The following is an 11846-nucleotide window of genomic DNA, read 5'->3' on the forward strand; positions in this document are numbered from 1 at the left end:
TTTTACCCTTGCAGTTTCTTAACTCTACCCACAAGAATTCTACATTTTCAGATCCTATGTCATCTCTTTCTAAGGATTTGACTTCATTTTTTTTTTAACCAACAGAGCCATCCCATCCCTTCTGCCTACTTGCCTATCCTTCCAATACAATACTGTATGTATCCTTGGATGTTAAACTCTTAGCTATGATCTTCTTTCAGCTATGACTCAGTGATGTCCACAACCTCATACCTGCTGACCTCTTAACTGCACAACAGGATCATCTATCTTATTCCCTATATTGCCTGCATTGTAATATAATACAGTCAGTACTCTTATCACCCTTTTCAGTTTTGACCAATGTTACGATTTGTTTAAATTCCTATCCTTTTTTAAACTTCGTCTTTTTACTTATTCTATAGACTCTCATAATCTCTCCTGCACTCTCCTCTTTTAATTTATCCTCACTTTTCCAAACTATTGAACTGTTGAACTACTATTTAGTTTAAAGATGCACTTCAACCCATCTCACTGATTTTGCACTGCCTTCTTTTTATCGTTCCATATAGTCTCACTTCTCACTGCAAACATTTGTATGCCAGCTGCCTAAACTTATCACTCTGGTTCCCGTTCCCCTTGCCAAATTTGTTTAAACCCACCCCGACAGCTCTTGCAAACCTGCCCACAAGGATACTAGTTCAGGTGAAACCAGTCCTTTTTATACAGGTTATACCTTCCCCAAAAGAGATCCCAATGATCCAGAAATATGAATTAGGAGGCTATAACTCGTATCCAAGACATCTTCAAGGAGTGGTGTTTCAGAAAGGTAGCGTCCATCATTAAGGATCCCACCACCCAGGACATGCCCTCTTTCCATTGAATCAGGAAGAAGATACAGAAGGTTGAAGGCACACACTTAGTGATTCCAGAACAGTTTCTCCCCTCTGCCATTTGATTCCAAAATGAACATTGGACCCATGAACATCACCTCACTTTTAATATTTCTGTTTTTGCACTATTTTTATTTTAACTATTTAATACGAATATATATGTATACTTGCTGTAATTGATTGTTTTCCCCTATATTATCATGTATTGCATTGTACTGCTGCCGCTAAGTTAACAAATTTCAAGACATCTGATGGTGATATTAAACCTGATTCTGATTTACAATAACTAATGACACTGGGTCAACTGGAAGTTCTAGATTCAACACATCCTCCCATTGGACTTCAAGTAGTAGTTTGTCGGGGGGGGGGGGCGGGGGGAGAGAAGCAGCTCCAGCTATTATTAAGAAATGGATGTCAGCATTGTAAGTGGCAGGTACAGCTTTTCATGGCAATGCAGGCAGTCCTGACATGGTTCTGTACTTCAGAACTATTTTAACCTGAACCGTTTGTAAGCTGGAAATGAACAGAAATGGTTTGCTCAAGTGGATAATAGAAACAGTAATGACTAGAGGGTGACTAGGCACGGGAAGAGTGGCCCTCAGCCAGCTTCATTGACTCGGTGAGTGAACCCTTGAGTCTGCTCAGTGCTGTCAGCATGGGTTCGCCTGACCCAGCCTCAGATTTTTAAGGGTGGGCTGGTGGGGAAAGAAAGCACATAGAAATGTCCATTGCCACCTGGCAGAAGATGCCAGCAAATCTATCCCTCCAGTCTCCCAAATACTTGTACATATGTACTCTGTGTTCAAAGGTGAGACAGTGGTAACCTTTGAAGAGCTGATACCTACAACAAGAAAATAAATAAAAGAAAAATTGTTGGTATATTCTTAAACTTTTTAAACTTATTCCATTGGTCAGAATCAGAATCGGTGTAATATTACTGGCATATAGAAACATAGAAAACATACAGCACAATACAGGCCCTTCGACCCACAAAGTTATGCCGAATGTGTCCCTGCCTTAGAAATTACTAGGGTTACCCATAGCCCTCTATTTTTCTAAGCTCCATGTACCTAACCAAAAGTCTCTTAAAGGACCCTATGGTATGTTATGAAATTTGTTTTAATGTGGGAGCAGTACATTGTAATACAGAATAAAAAAACCTATAAATTACAGTAAGTAGCATATATTTTTTAAAAAGTTAAATAAGTAGTGCAAAAATAGAAAAAAAAGTAAAGAGGTAATGTTGATGGGTTCATTGTCCATTTAGAAATCTGGCAGAGGGGTAAAGATATTCCCGAATTGTTGAGTTTGTGTCTTCAGGCTTTATCCTCCATCCTGATGAATGGATGATCCTTCCTTCCAGAAATAATCTATGTCAGAGAACTGTTTCACAACATGTCATTTCTCAATGATGGAAAATTAAGCTGTTGTTTCTCAGTTATTAATGAGCAGATATAAAAGACCGGGGGGATCTTGATCCATGCCTGAATTGATCTACCAAACAAATTGACTATGCTCTTCATCCAACGGACACAATGACAGGGTATGTTTTTGTTCTATTTTGAAGAGGATTTGGCATGTGACATCTTTGTTAATTAGATATGCAGGACAGCTGAAAGTTAGATGTTGCTCCCATCTGATATATCTTTGTGTATTTGTCAGACTGTGAGGAGAAAGATTTATATGCAATGACAGATGAAGGTGTGTATAGTTATCACTTTATATTGTGTATTTTAACTTGGATCCTTTTTATTATTAATTTTACTGGATGTGGCTATCACTATCAAGCCCTGTATTTGTTACTCACTCACCCCTAATTGTCCTTGCAAAGGTTGCATTGAACAGTTTGGTTAAGTAGAAAACTCCTGTATTTAGACCCAGGGTGATTGGGAACTGAAAATATTGTCAGTCCCATACATAGTTTAATTATTTACAATACAGAGTTCTTACTGCCTTATGACATTAAAATGTGCACTATTTTGTCCTAAGGAGAATAAAATAATTATTGGAAGCCATACCCTATCCTTTCAAATTTGTTTGAACTTGGAAATTAAAGACTAGTCTTAATTGATAAACGTACTTAAATATGATGTTTAAGTTTAGTTTCTACAGTATTTTCAATAAATACTACAAAAACAATCAGACTTGTACCAAAGTAAAGCCAAATCCTTATTTAGATTAATCATTTCCAGCCTCTAAGCCAACATGGGTGATTTCTTTTCAAATTCCAAAATAAAACACATCAAGTCAGGAATTGCACATCTCACTTCACAAATCTGCAAACCTCTTCAGATAGATCATTCAAGGCAACTGTATCGGTTTTTTTTGTAACAACAAAGTGCTGGGAGTATTTTAATTAAATTAGGTGTTCAAGGAATACAAGCATGAGAATATGGAATAATGGGAAAGCAGTTTTGCCTGAAGTTGAAAAATGTCAGTGTTCATTCAAGAAAGTTGCCCAAAGCCCAGATCTAAACTGAGATACAGTATTCTAGTTTATATTAGGCCTCACTGTGGCTGTGGAGGAGGTTGCAGTCAGCCAACTGGAATGGGAATGGGCGAGATTGGAAATTAAAATGGTATGCAGTGAGAAGCTCATGATCACTCCTGTGAACTGAACATCGGTAGTCCATGGTGCAATTCACCCAATATGCATTTGGTTTCTTGATTGTAGAGGAAGCTATATTGTGAGTATTGAATGCCATATATTTGATGGAAGTGTAGGTGAATCACTGCTTCACATGAAATGATTGCTTTGAGCCCTGGACGGTGGGAAGAGAAGGGGCGAACTGATGGGTATTACATCATAGGTTCCGTGGGAAGGCAAGTGGTGGGTGGGAACATAAGCGTGAACCAGGCCATGACAGAGTGGCTCTTGTGGAAGTACAGAAGGGGAAAATGTGATAGGATGATGTGAGAGCTTATGGAAATTGCAAAGGATTTTGAGTTGAATGGAAAAGGTGATGGTGAAAAGAGAGTACCACATTGTTCTGTTCCGGGGAGAGGTGGAGACAACAAACAGAGGAAACAGGAAATGTGGGTGAGAGCTCTTGATGATGCTAGAAATCTGAAATAGAAAACGAAAATATTGGCAGTGCTCAGCAGATCAGGCGTCATCTGCTAAAACAAAACAGTTAATGGTTCAGGCCAAAGCCCTTTTTTTCCTGTAGTCCTTCAATGTATTAAAGAGATAAAGTATGAGAAATAAAAGGAAATGTGCTCTGCATAACAGTCACCCACTCTACATTTGCTATCTCTGTTGAAGATTTTACATTGAAGAAACCACATGCAGATTGAGTGACTGTTCTGTGGGGCATTTTTACATAGTTGAGTTCTCCATCTTATTAGCACAGTGACCTGCAATGCCAAGGCGCTTCAAGCAAAGCTATTTTGCTTGTTGTTTCATTGACAACAACAAAAATCAATAAAGCACCAAAAGAATCCTGCATTTCTTTTAATTGAAGATTTTCATCACTCTTTGTATAACTTTCTGATAATGACACTTCTATAAAATACTTTCTGAACTGCGTGTTGATGACATCTGATGTTGGATGGTATTTATTAATCACAAACTTATTATGCTAGCTTTGTTTTGCAGTAACAGTACAAAGACATTTTTTTGAGTAAATTACAAAAATAATTCATCTATTTAAAAAAAATAACTAGGGAATGTTGAAAAGTCTGGTGAAGAGGAAGCAACTTTTTATGAATTATAAATGTGGGTCTTCAGTACCACCTCGCGAGAAGAGGGCATGTCCAAGATGGAATGCTATCTCATCACTTTTCAAATTACGCAATTTTTAACAGGCTTTTTCACACAAGTAGGCAAGTACTTAGGATAGATAAAAGGACTTTCATATACACAAATCATGCAACTTTTCCCTCCGTACTATTCTGTTAGCAGTGGAGGTTGCAGAAGAGGTTTTACTTGAAGGACCTCATATTCAGTATTTAGCATGAAGAGGCCATTCATCTTAACAGTTGTGGTTCTGTTATGTAAGCGCTTCTGCCTGACCCATTTAGCCTAGTTTCTCATTTTTATTCATCTATTTCTGTTACTATCCCCACTGATAGTTTCCTGTTCCCAGTTCTTCCAGCCTTCCAAAAATGCATCATTGTAGAAATTGGGAGTCATGTTTTAGTTACAGTTACTTTTAACCTTACAAAGCAGGGCATTATTTTGCTTTCCTTCTGTCACTGGATAGGCTTGCCTGGTATAACACTTCAATACTTTGTGCCACAAAGCAGTATGAGTTGTACTATATATTGATACTATGGGCATGAGGTAACAAAGCTAAACTATTCAAAACCTTTCAATTTACAGGCTGTGGGCAGGCCATCATTTATTTATTGGTCATCATATAACTAATCCCTAAGATTAAACAACTGATTGGTGAGTGGGTTTCTTGTCATGTACATGTCAAATCTGTTTTCAGGTGGTAGATTTCCTTCCCTGAAGGACATCCCTGAACTTTTGGGTTTTTAACAGCTATAGTTTTGGAGTCATCTTTTTTCTCTTTTTTTTCTTTGTTTTAATAACTTGAATTTTTATTCCTCAGCTGCCATGGTGAGACTCAGGTCTCCAGATCAGATTACTAGCCCAATGAATGCTAAGCCAGTATTTAATTAGAAATGCTCCCTAAATTATTGCATGAGCGAGGGTTGTCCAACCAACATTACTGTACTGCTGACTGAAGAAATGACAACATTAAAATTACTTCAGTGGTTCTCTGATTTTTGCTTTGGATTCTGGATAAAAATAAGGTAGTTTTGCCCTTCCCAGTGACTAAATATGTTTTAGTGTCTTTCCTCTTGGAATCAATTGTGCATAATATCACTGTGTACAGACTAAATTTATGTTCATAGGCCTAATCTCAGTTCAATCATACACTCTGTATCAGCCTGTTGAGGCCTGGATAAATTTGAGGCAAGTCACTGTACTAAAATGTTTTTTAATGTGAGTGTCATTGGCCACTGCTTTTTGCCCATTCCTTCTTGCCATTACCTCTCATTTCATTTAGGAATATCATGTAGGCCACCTGGTCCTTTTGAGCCTGCTACACCATACAATAAGATTGTGGCTGATTTGTTATTATCCCATTTCACATTTGCATCTACTCCAGTAATGTTTAATCTACTTGCACAGCAGGAATCTAACAACCTCTGGATTAAAGACTGTGTTTTCACTGGCTTCTGAGGAAACAAGTTCCTAAAACCAACAAACCTCAAATGACAGCATTGCTGTCTTAGAATCTGTAAACCCTTATTTTTAACAGTGACCCACACAGATCTAAATTCAGCCACACAAAAGTATGTCCCGACGAAGGATCTCGGCCCAAAACGTCGACTGTGCTTCTTCCTATGGATGCTGTCTGGCCTGCTGCATTCCACCAGCATTTTGTGTGTGTTGCTTGAATTTCCAGCATCTGCAGATTTCCTCATGTTTGCGTTTTTAAATCTTCTCCTCAGTCATCCAGTTTAAAAAAAACTCTCAGGAGTTTTTATGTTTCAATCTAACCTCCCTCACTCTTTAAATTCCTGTGAGTATAAACCTCGCTTGTCCATCCTAGGGGGAAAGCTCACCCATTCTGAGAATCTGTTTAAAAAACCTTCTCTGAACTGCTTCCAATATATTATCATCTCCCATTAAATAGCACAGCGCTCCAGATGATGTTCCCTGTAACTAATTAATGTGATGTACTGCTTGAAAACCGTGCATAAAGACACTTGGATCTCTGTTCCTTAGCGCTGTGCAATCTCTCACCATTTTGATGTTAATTTTTCTTTTTCTGGTCAATTGGAAAATGTCATATTGCACTATTACACTTAATTTGCTTGATTGTGACTATTCACTTAACCTTTCAATTTCCATTTGTAGCCTTCTTGTGTGCTCTTCAAAACTTAGTGTTTGTCTATATTTGCTTCAACTGCAGACCGAGCGGTAGTAACTTCTGTCTATTTATCTGTCTCTTCTGCTAATAATAAGTTGAGGCCTGAACACTTTTTTCTGGCACTCATCTAATCTTGCCAACCAGAAAAAGGCCCATTAATGCCTCCTCTGTTTTCTGTTGGTTAGCCTATCTTGCATCCACACCAGAATTACACTATGATTTTATTTTCATCAAAAGCCTCTGATGCTCCCTTCAGAAACCTTCTGGAAATATTAGTCAACACACATTGTATGTGTTGCTTGAAATTCCAGCATCTGCAGATTTCCTCGTATTTGCGTGGAAATATTAGTGTCATTCATCCACAGCACAAATTAATAAAATATGATTTCCCTTTTACAAATCACAAACAAGAGAAAATCTGCAGATGCTGGAGGAACTCAGCAAGCCAGGCGGCATCTATTGGGGTGGGGGGGGGAGTACTGTCGATGTTTTGGGCCGAAACCCTTTGGCAGGACTGGAGAAAAAAAACTGAGGAGTAGATTTAAAAGGTTGGGGGAGGGGAAAGAGAAACAAGGAGAAACCTGGAGAGGGAGGGATGAAGTAGAGAGCTGGGATATGGATTGGTGAAAGAGACAGGAGGCTGTGGAAGAAGTAAAAAGGGGAGAGGAGCACCAGAGGGTGGTGATGGGTGGGCAAGTAAATGAGGTGAGAGACGGAAAAGGGGAAGGGACTTTTCTTCCCTCGATGATGCCTGGTCTGCTGAGTTCCTCCAGCATTACAAAACAGTTTTGATTTTTTTTTCTAAAAACCCTTCTGTTACATTTTTATCGATGGCTTCCAATATTTTCCTTATAGATGTTAAACTAAAAGGCCTGTCATTTCATATTATTTTGTCTCCCTCACTTTTTGAGTGAAGAAGCTGCAATTGTTTTCTTTGCCAGTATAATGAAACCTTTTGAGAACCAAGAGAATTCTGGAAAAAAGAAGAAAAAGCAACTTACAATCTATCTCGCTAGCCAGTTTAAGGTCTCTGAGTAAATGGTGATGAGCCACTTGTTTGAACGGTTACACAAAGTGCTGGAGGAATTGTATGCTTGGTTGAATAGTTGCAGTCCTATGTCCTGGATTATAAATCCAGTCTTTTTGGTAATGCCCCGCTCATTTAAGGTACAGAATTTCTGTTATACTCTTGACTTCTAATTTTTAGAAAACATGCGCTAATTACTGCTTTCACTATACTCAGCCTCTTGTCAACTCTTGAATTGAAAGTAAGGGCTGTTGTAGTGCACTTTGTCATTCTGACTGACACGTGCATTTTTCTCCTTTCAAGCAAAAATGAGTGAAGGTTGGTGATACATAAAATGCTATCATACTGATACAGTGAGTGGGTGCTTGTTCGAAATGTTAAGGTTCTTTGTATATTCCTTTATTCTATTTTGGAAAAACAGTCTGCCCTGTACTGAGTACCCATCCACTGTGCTAATCAATGTCCTTTGTGTTCTGGCTGTGTCAACAAAATGCTGTAATATTTGCCATTGTCTTCACATGCCTGGATTGCCAGTGCTCAGGTATTCAAATACTTCAAGTCAGTGGCTTGCTGATCTTAAAATTTTATTTGTCCAATTTTGTTTCTTGTAAAAAGCATGTATTCCTTTTGTTCTCATTTAATTGTATGTTCACTTGTAGATCTTTTCAAGATCTTGTCAAACTTGTAATTCTTGTGTAGTTTTGCTCATTTTCTCAGTTTGTGTTACAAGGACGATATTTTATTTTATCCTTATTTAATGGAAATCTGCCTTCGTACGTATGCTGGGCATGTTTTGTATTGTTGAATTTCACATGTTTATAGTCATCTGTAAAAGCTCAGTTCGAATGAAATGTCCACCGCAGTGTAATGGCCTTGTGTACTCTCAAGCTTTGTATTATCATTTACCCCATTGATTTGTTTATTTTTAAAGTGCAGCACATGCATTTTCTGAATCCATTTATGTTGTAATAATTCCATGGACCCACCATCAGTGCTATCAGGCCCAAAAATTGGAGATAAACTTTGTCTCAGGTGTTTATTGGAACAACAGCTGCTTTGCTGCTTGTGTAGTATAAAATTATTTAAGTTTGGCTCTTTCAAGTTGTTTAAAGCTGACAAAAACAGTTAACAATTGCTGGTTTCACTCATTCATTCATTCAAGATTTATTCATATTCCTGAGCCTGTTCTTCCTATAAGCAAAATAAATATAATGCCCCACCTCCCCCTTGTACCTCATCTGTTATTTATTTAATTATATACACACATTCTTTTTCTCTCTCTCCTTTTTCTCCCTCTGTCCCTCTCCCTATACCCCTTGCCCATCCTCTGGGCTTCCCCCCCCCTTTCTTTTTCCGCAGGCCTCCTGTCCCATGATCCTCTCATATCCCTTTTGCCAATCACCTGTCCAGTTCTTGGCTCCATCCCTCCCCCTCCTGTCTTCTCCTATCATTTCGGATCTCCCCCTCCCACTTTCAAATCTCTTACTATCTCTTCTTTCAGTTAGTCCTGACGAAGGGTCTCGGCCCGAAACGTCGACTGTACCTCTTCCTTGAGATGCTGCCTGGCCTGCTGCGTTCGCCAGCAACTTTTATGTGTGTTGTGTGAAAATTTGATGTTTATTGAAAAATGTAACTAACAAAAAAATTGATTGCCATTACAGTCTGTTTATACATGTCTCCATAGTCAGGAAATACACAATCACTTGATGTGTAATCGTACCTTTGCAGTACTCTAAGGCTAATCAACATCAATATTTATTTATCGTTTTCAGCTGCCTAGTTACAATGGTACAGAATTGGGATGCCTGACACTTGGTGTCTGGTTTTGATCTTTTCAAGTGACAGTCTGTTACCTTATTTAATAGAGTATTGTTTCACGGATAACAATAGAAGTATTTGGTTGCCAATTTCAAAAGCAACCCTCTTAAGTGGCCGCCTGCAGTAAAATTTGCAGCTTGTGCTTTGAAAAGATGATGGTGTCTGACTGCTGTGGGGAGGTTGACCATCAATGGGTCTTTTTCAAGATTGGTTCTCATTGGAATATAATACTATTTCTGGGAAGTTCCATAAGGCGGATATTTGTAGCCTGGGGAGAGCCTGTAGAAGGAAAGAAAGACCATTCTTTTTCTTCAGGGGAAAATGAGAACTTTAACTTTTCTTCTGCTGGTAGTCATTGTGACACTGAAACCAGATTGTTACAAAAGCCGATTCAGTTGACTGATGTCCTTTGGGGGAAATAATCTGCCACCTTTGCCTGATCCAGCCTGATGCAACCATAAATACAAGAGATTCTGCAGAAGCTGGAAATCCAGAATAACACACACAGTGTTGCAGGAACTCAGCAGGCCAGGCAGCATCTATGAAAAGGAATAAAGAGTCAAGATTTCAGGCTGAGATGTTGCAACTATGTTGTTTACACTTTGGTGTCATCCGAAAGGCCTAGCAAGCTATTGATTAGTGCATTGACTAGTGCATCAAGACGCAATCAAGTTAAAACTGTAATAGGCCATCCCCATTGATAAAGGCACAGAATTTGCAGACAGCAAAAGCGCTAACAGCCCAGTTAAAACAACCCACCCAGCCAACACACTTTTCGTCCCTCTTCCCTCCGGGAGAAGGCTCAGGAGCTTGGAGACTCGTACAGCCAGATTTGGGAACAGCTTCTTTCCAACTGCGATAAGACTGCTGAACGGATCCTGACTCGGAACTGGGCCGTACCCTCCAAATATCCGGACCTGCATCTTGATTTTTTTGCACTACCTTACTTTCCATTTTTATATTTTCTATTTATGATTTATAATTTAAAATTTTAATATTTACTATCGATTTGTAATCCAGGGAGTGGGAAGTGCAGAATCAAATATCGCTATGATGATTGTACACTCTAGTATCAATTGTTTGGCGACAATAAAGTAAAGTAAAGTAAATTTGCTCTCAGGATGAGGCTTTTCATTCCAGGACGAAGGGGATGTCTTTCTTTTTTAGAGAAAGGGACTTCCCTTCCTCCACCATCAACTCTGCTCACAAACACATCTCTCCCATTTCATGCACATCTGCTCTCACCCCATCCTCCCGCCACCCCACTAGGAATAGGGTTCCCCTTGTCCTCAGCCAGCACCCCACCAGCCTCCGGGTCCAACATATAATTCTCCATAACTTCCGCCACCTCCAATAGGATCCCACTACCAAGCACATCTTTCCCTCCCCCCACTTCTACTTTCCGCGGGGATCGCTCCCTACGCAACTCCCTTGTCCATTCATCCCCCCCCCCCCATCCCTTCCCACCGATCTCCCTCCCGGCAGTTACCCTTGTAAGCCCAACAAGTGCTACACATGCCCTTACAGTTCCTCCCTTACCACCATTCAGGGCCCCAGACAGTCCTTCCAGGTGAGGCGACACTTCACCTGTGAGTTGGCTGGGGTGATATACTGCGTCCGGTGCTCCCGGTGTGGCCTTCTATAGGTGAGACCGGACGCAGACTGGGAGACCGTTTCACTGAACACCTATGCTCTGTTCACCAGAGAGAGCAGGATCTCCCAGTGGCCACACATTTTAATTCCATGTCCCATTCCCATTCTGTTATGTCTATCCATGGCCTCCTCTACTGTCAAGATGAAGCCACACTCAGGTTGGAGAAGCAACACCTTATATTCCATCTGGGTAGCCTCCAACCTGATGGCATGAACATTGATTTCTCTAACTTCCATTAATGCCCCACCTTCCCTTCTTACCCCATCCCTTATTTTTATTCCCCCCTTTTTTCTTCTCTCTCTCTCCCTCTCTCTCTCTCTCTCTCTCTCGCTCTCTCTCTCTGTCTCTCCCTCCCTCCCCTCCCCCCCCTCACAATCACTCCTTGCCTGTTCTCCATCTTCCTCTGAGCTCCCCTCCCCCTTTCTTTCTCCCTAGGCCTCCTGTCCCATGATCCTCCCCCTTCTCCAGCTCTGTATCCCTTTTGCCAAGCAACTTTCCAGCTCTTAGCTCCATCCCTCCCCCTCCTGTCTTCTATCATTTTGGATCTCCCCCACCCCCTCCCCCTCCCAAATCTCTTACTATCTCTT

The 11846-nt window shown here is 40.1% G+C and overlaps 1 protein-coding gene and 1 long non-coding RNA gene across 3 annotated transcripts in view; one reads left to right on the top strand and one right to left on the bottom strand.

Annotated features, from left to right (window-relative positions):
• commd1 (copper metabolism (Murr1) domain containing 1) overlaps positions 1 to 11846 on the top strand; it is a 102180-nt gene that overhangs the window by 88951 nt on the left and 1383 nt on the right. The gene's annotated exons all lie outside the window — the stretch shown is intronic.
• The window catches only part of LOC140201377 (uncharacterized), a 49602-nt gene that overhangs the window by 5157 nt on the left and 32599 nt on the right, over positions 1 to 11846 (bottom strand). The gene's annotated exons all lie outside the window — the stretch shown is intronic.

The sequence above is a fragment of the Mobula birostris genome, chromosome 8 (assembly GCF_030028105.1).
Source record: "Mobula birostris isolate sMobBir1 chromosome 8, sMobBir1.hap1, whole genome shotgun sequence".
Taxonomy (NCBI): Eukaryota; Metazoa; Chordata; class Chondrichthyes; order Myliobatiformes; family Myliobatidae; genus Mobula; species Mobula birostris.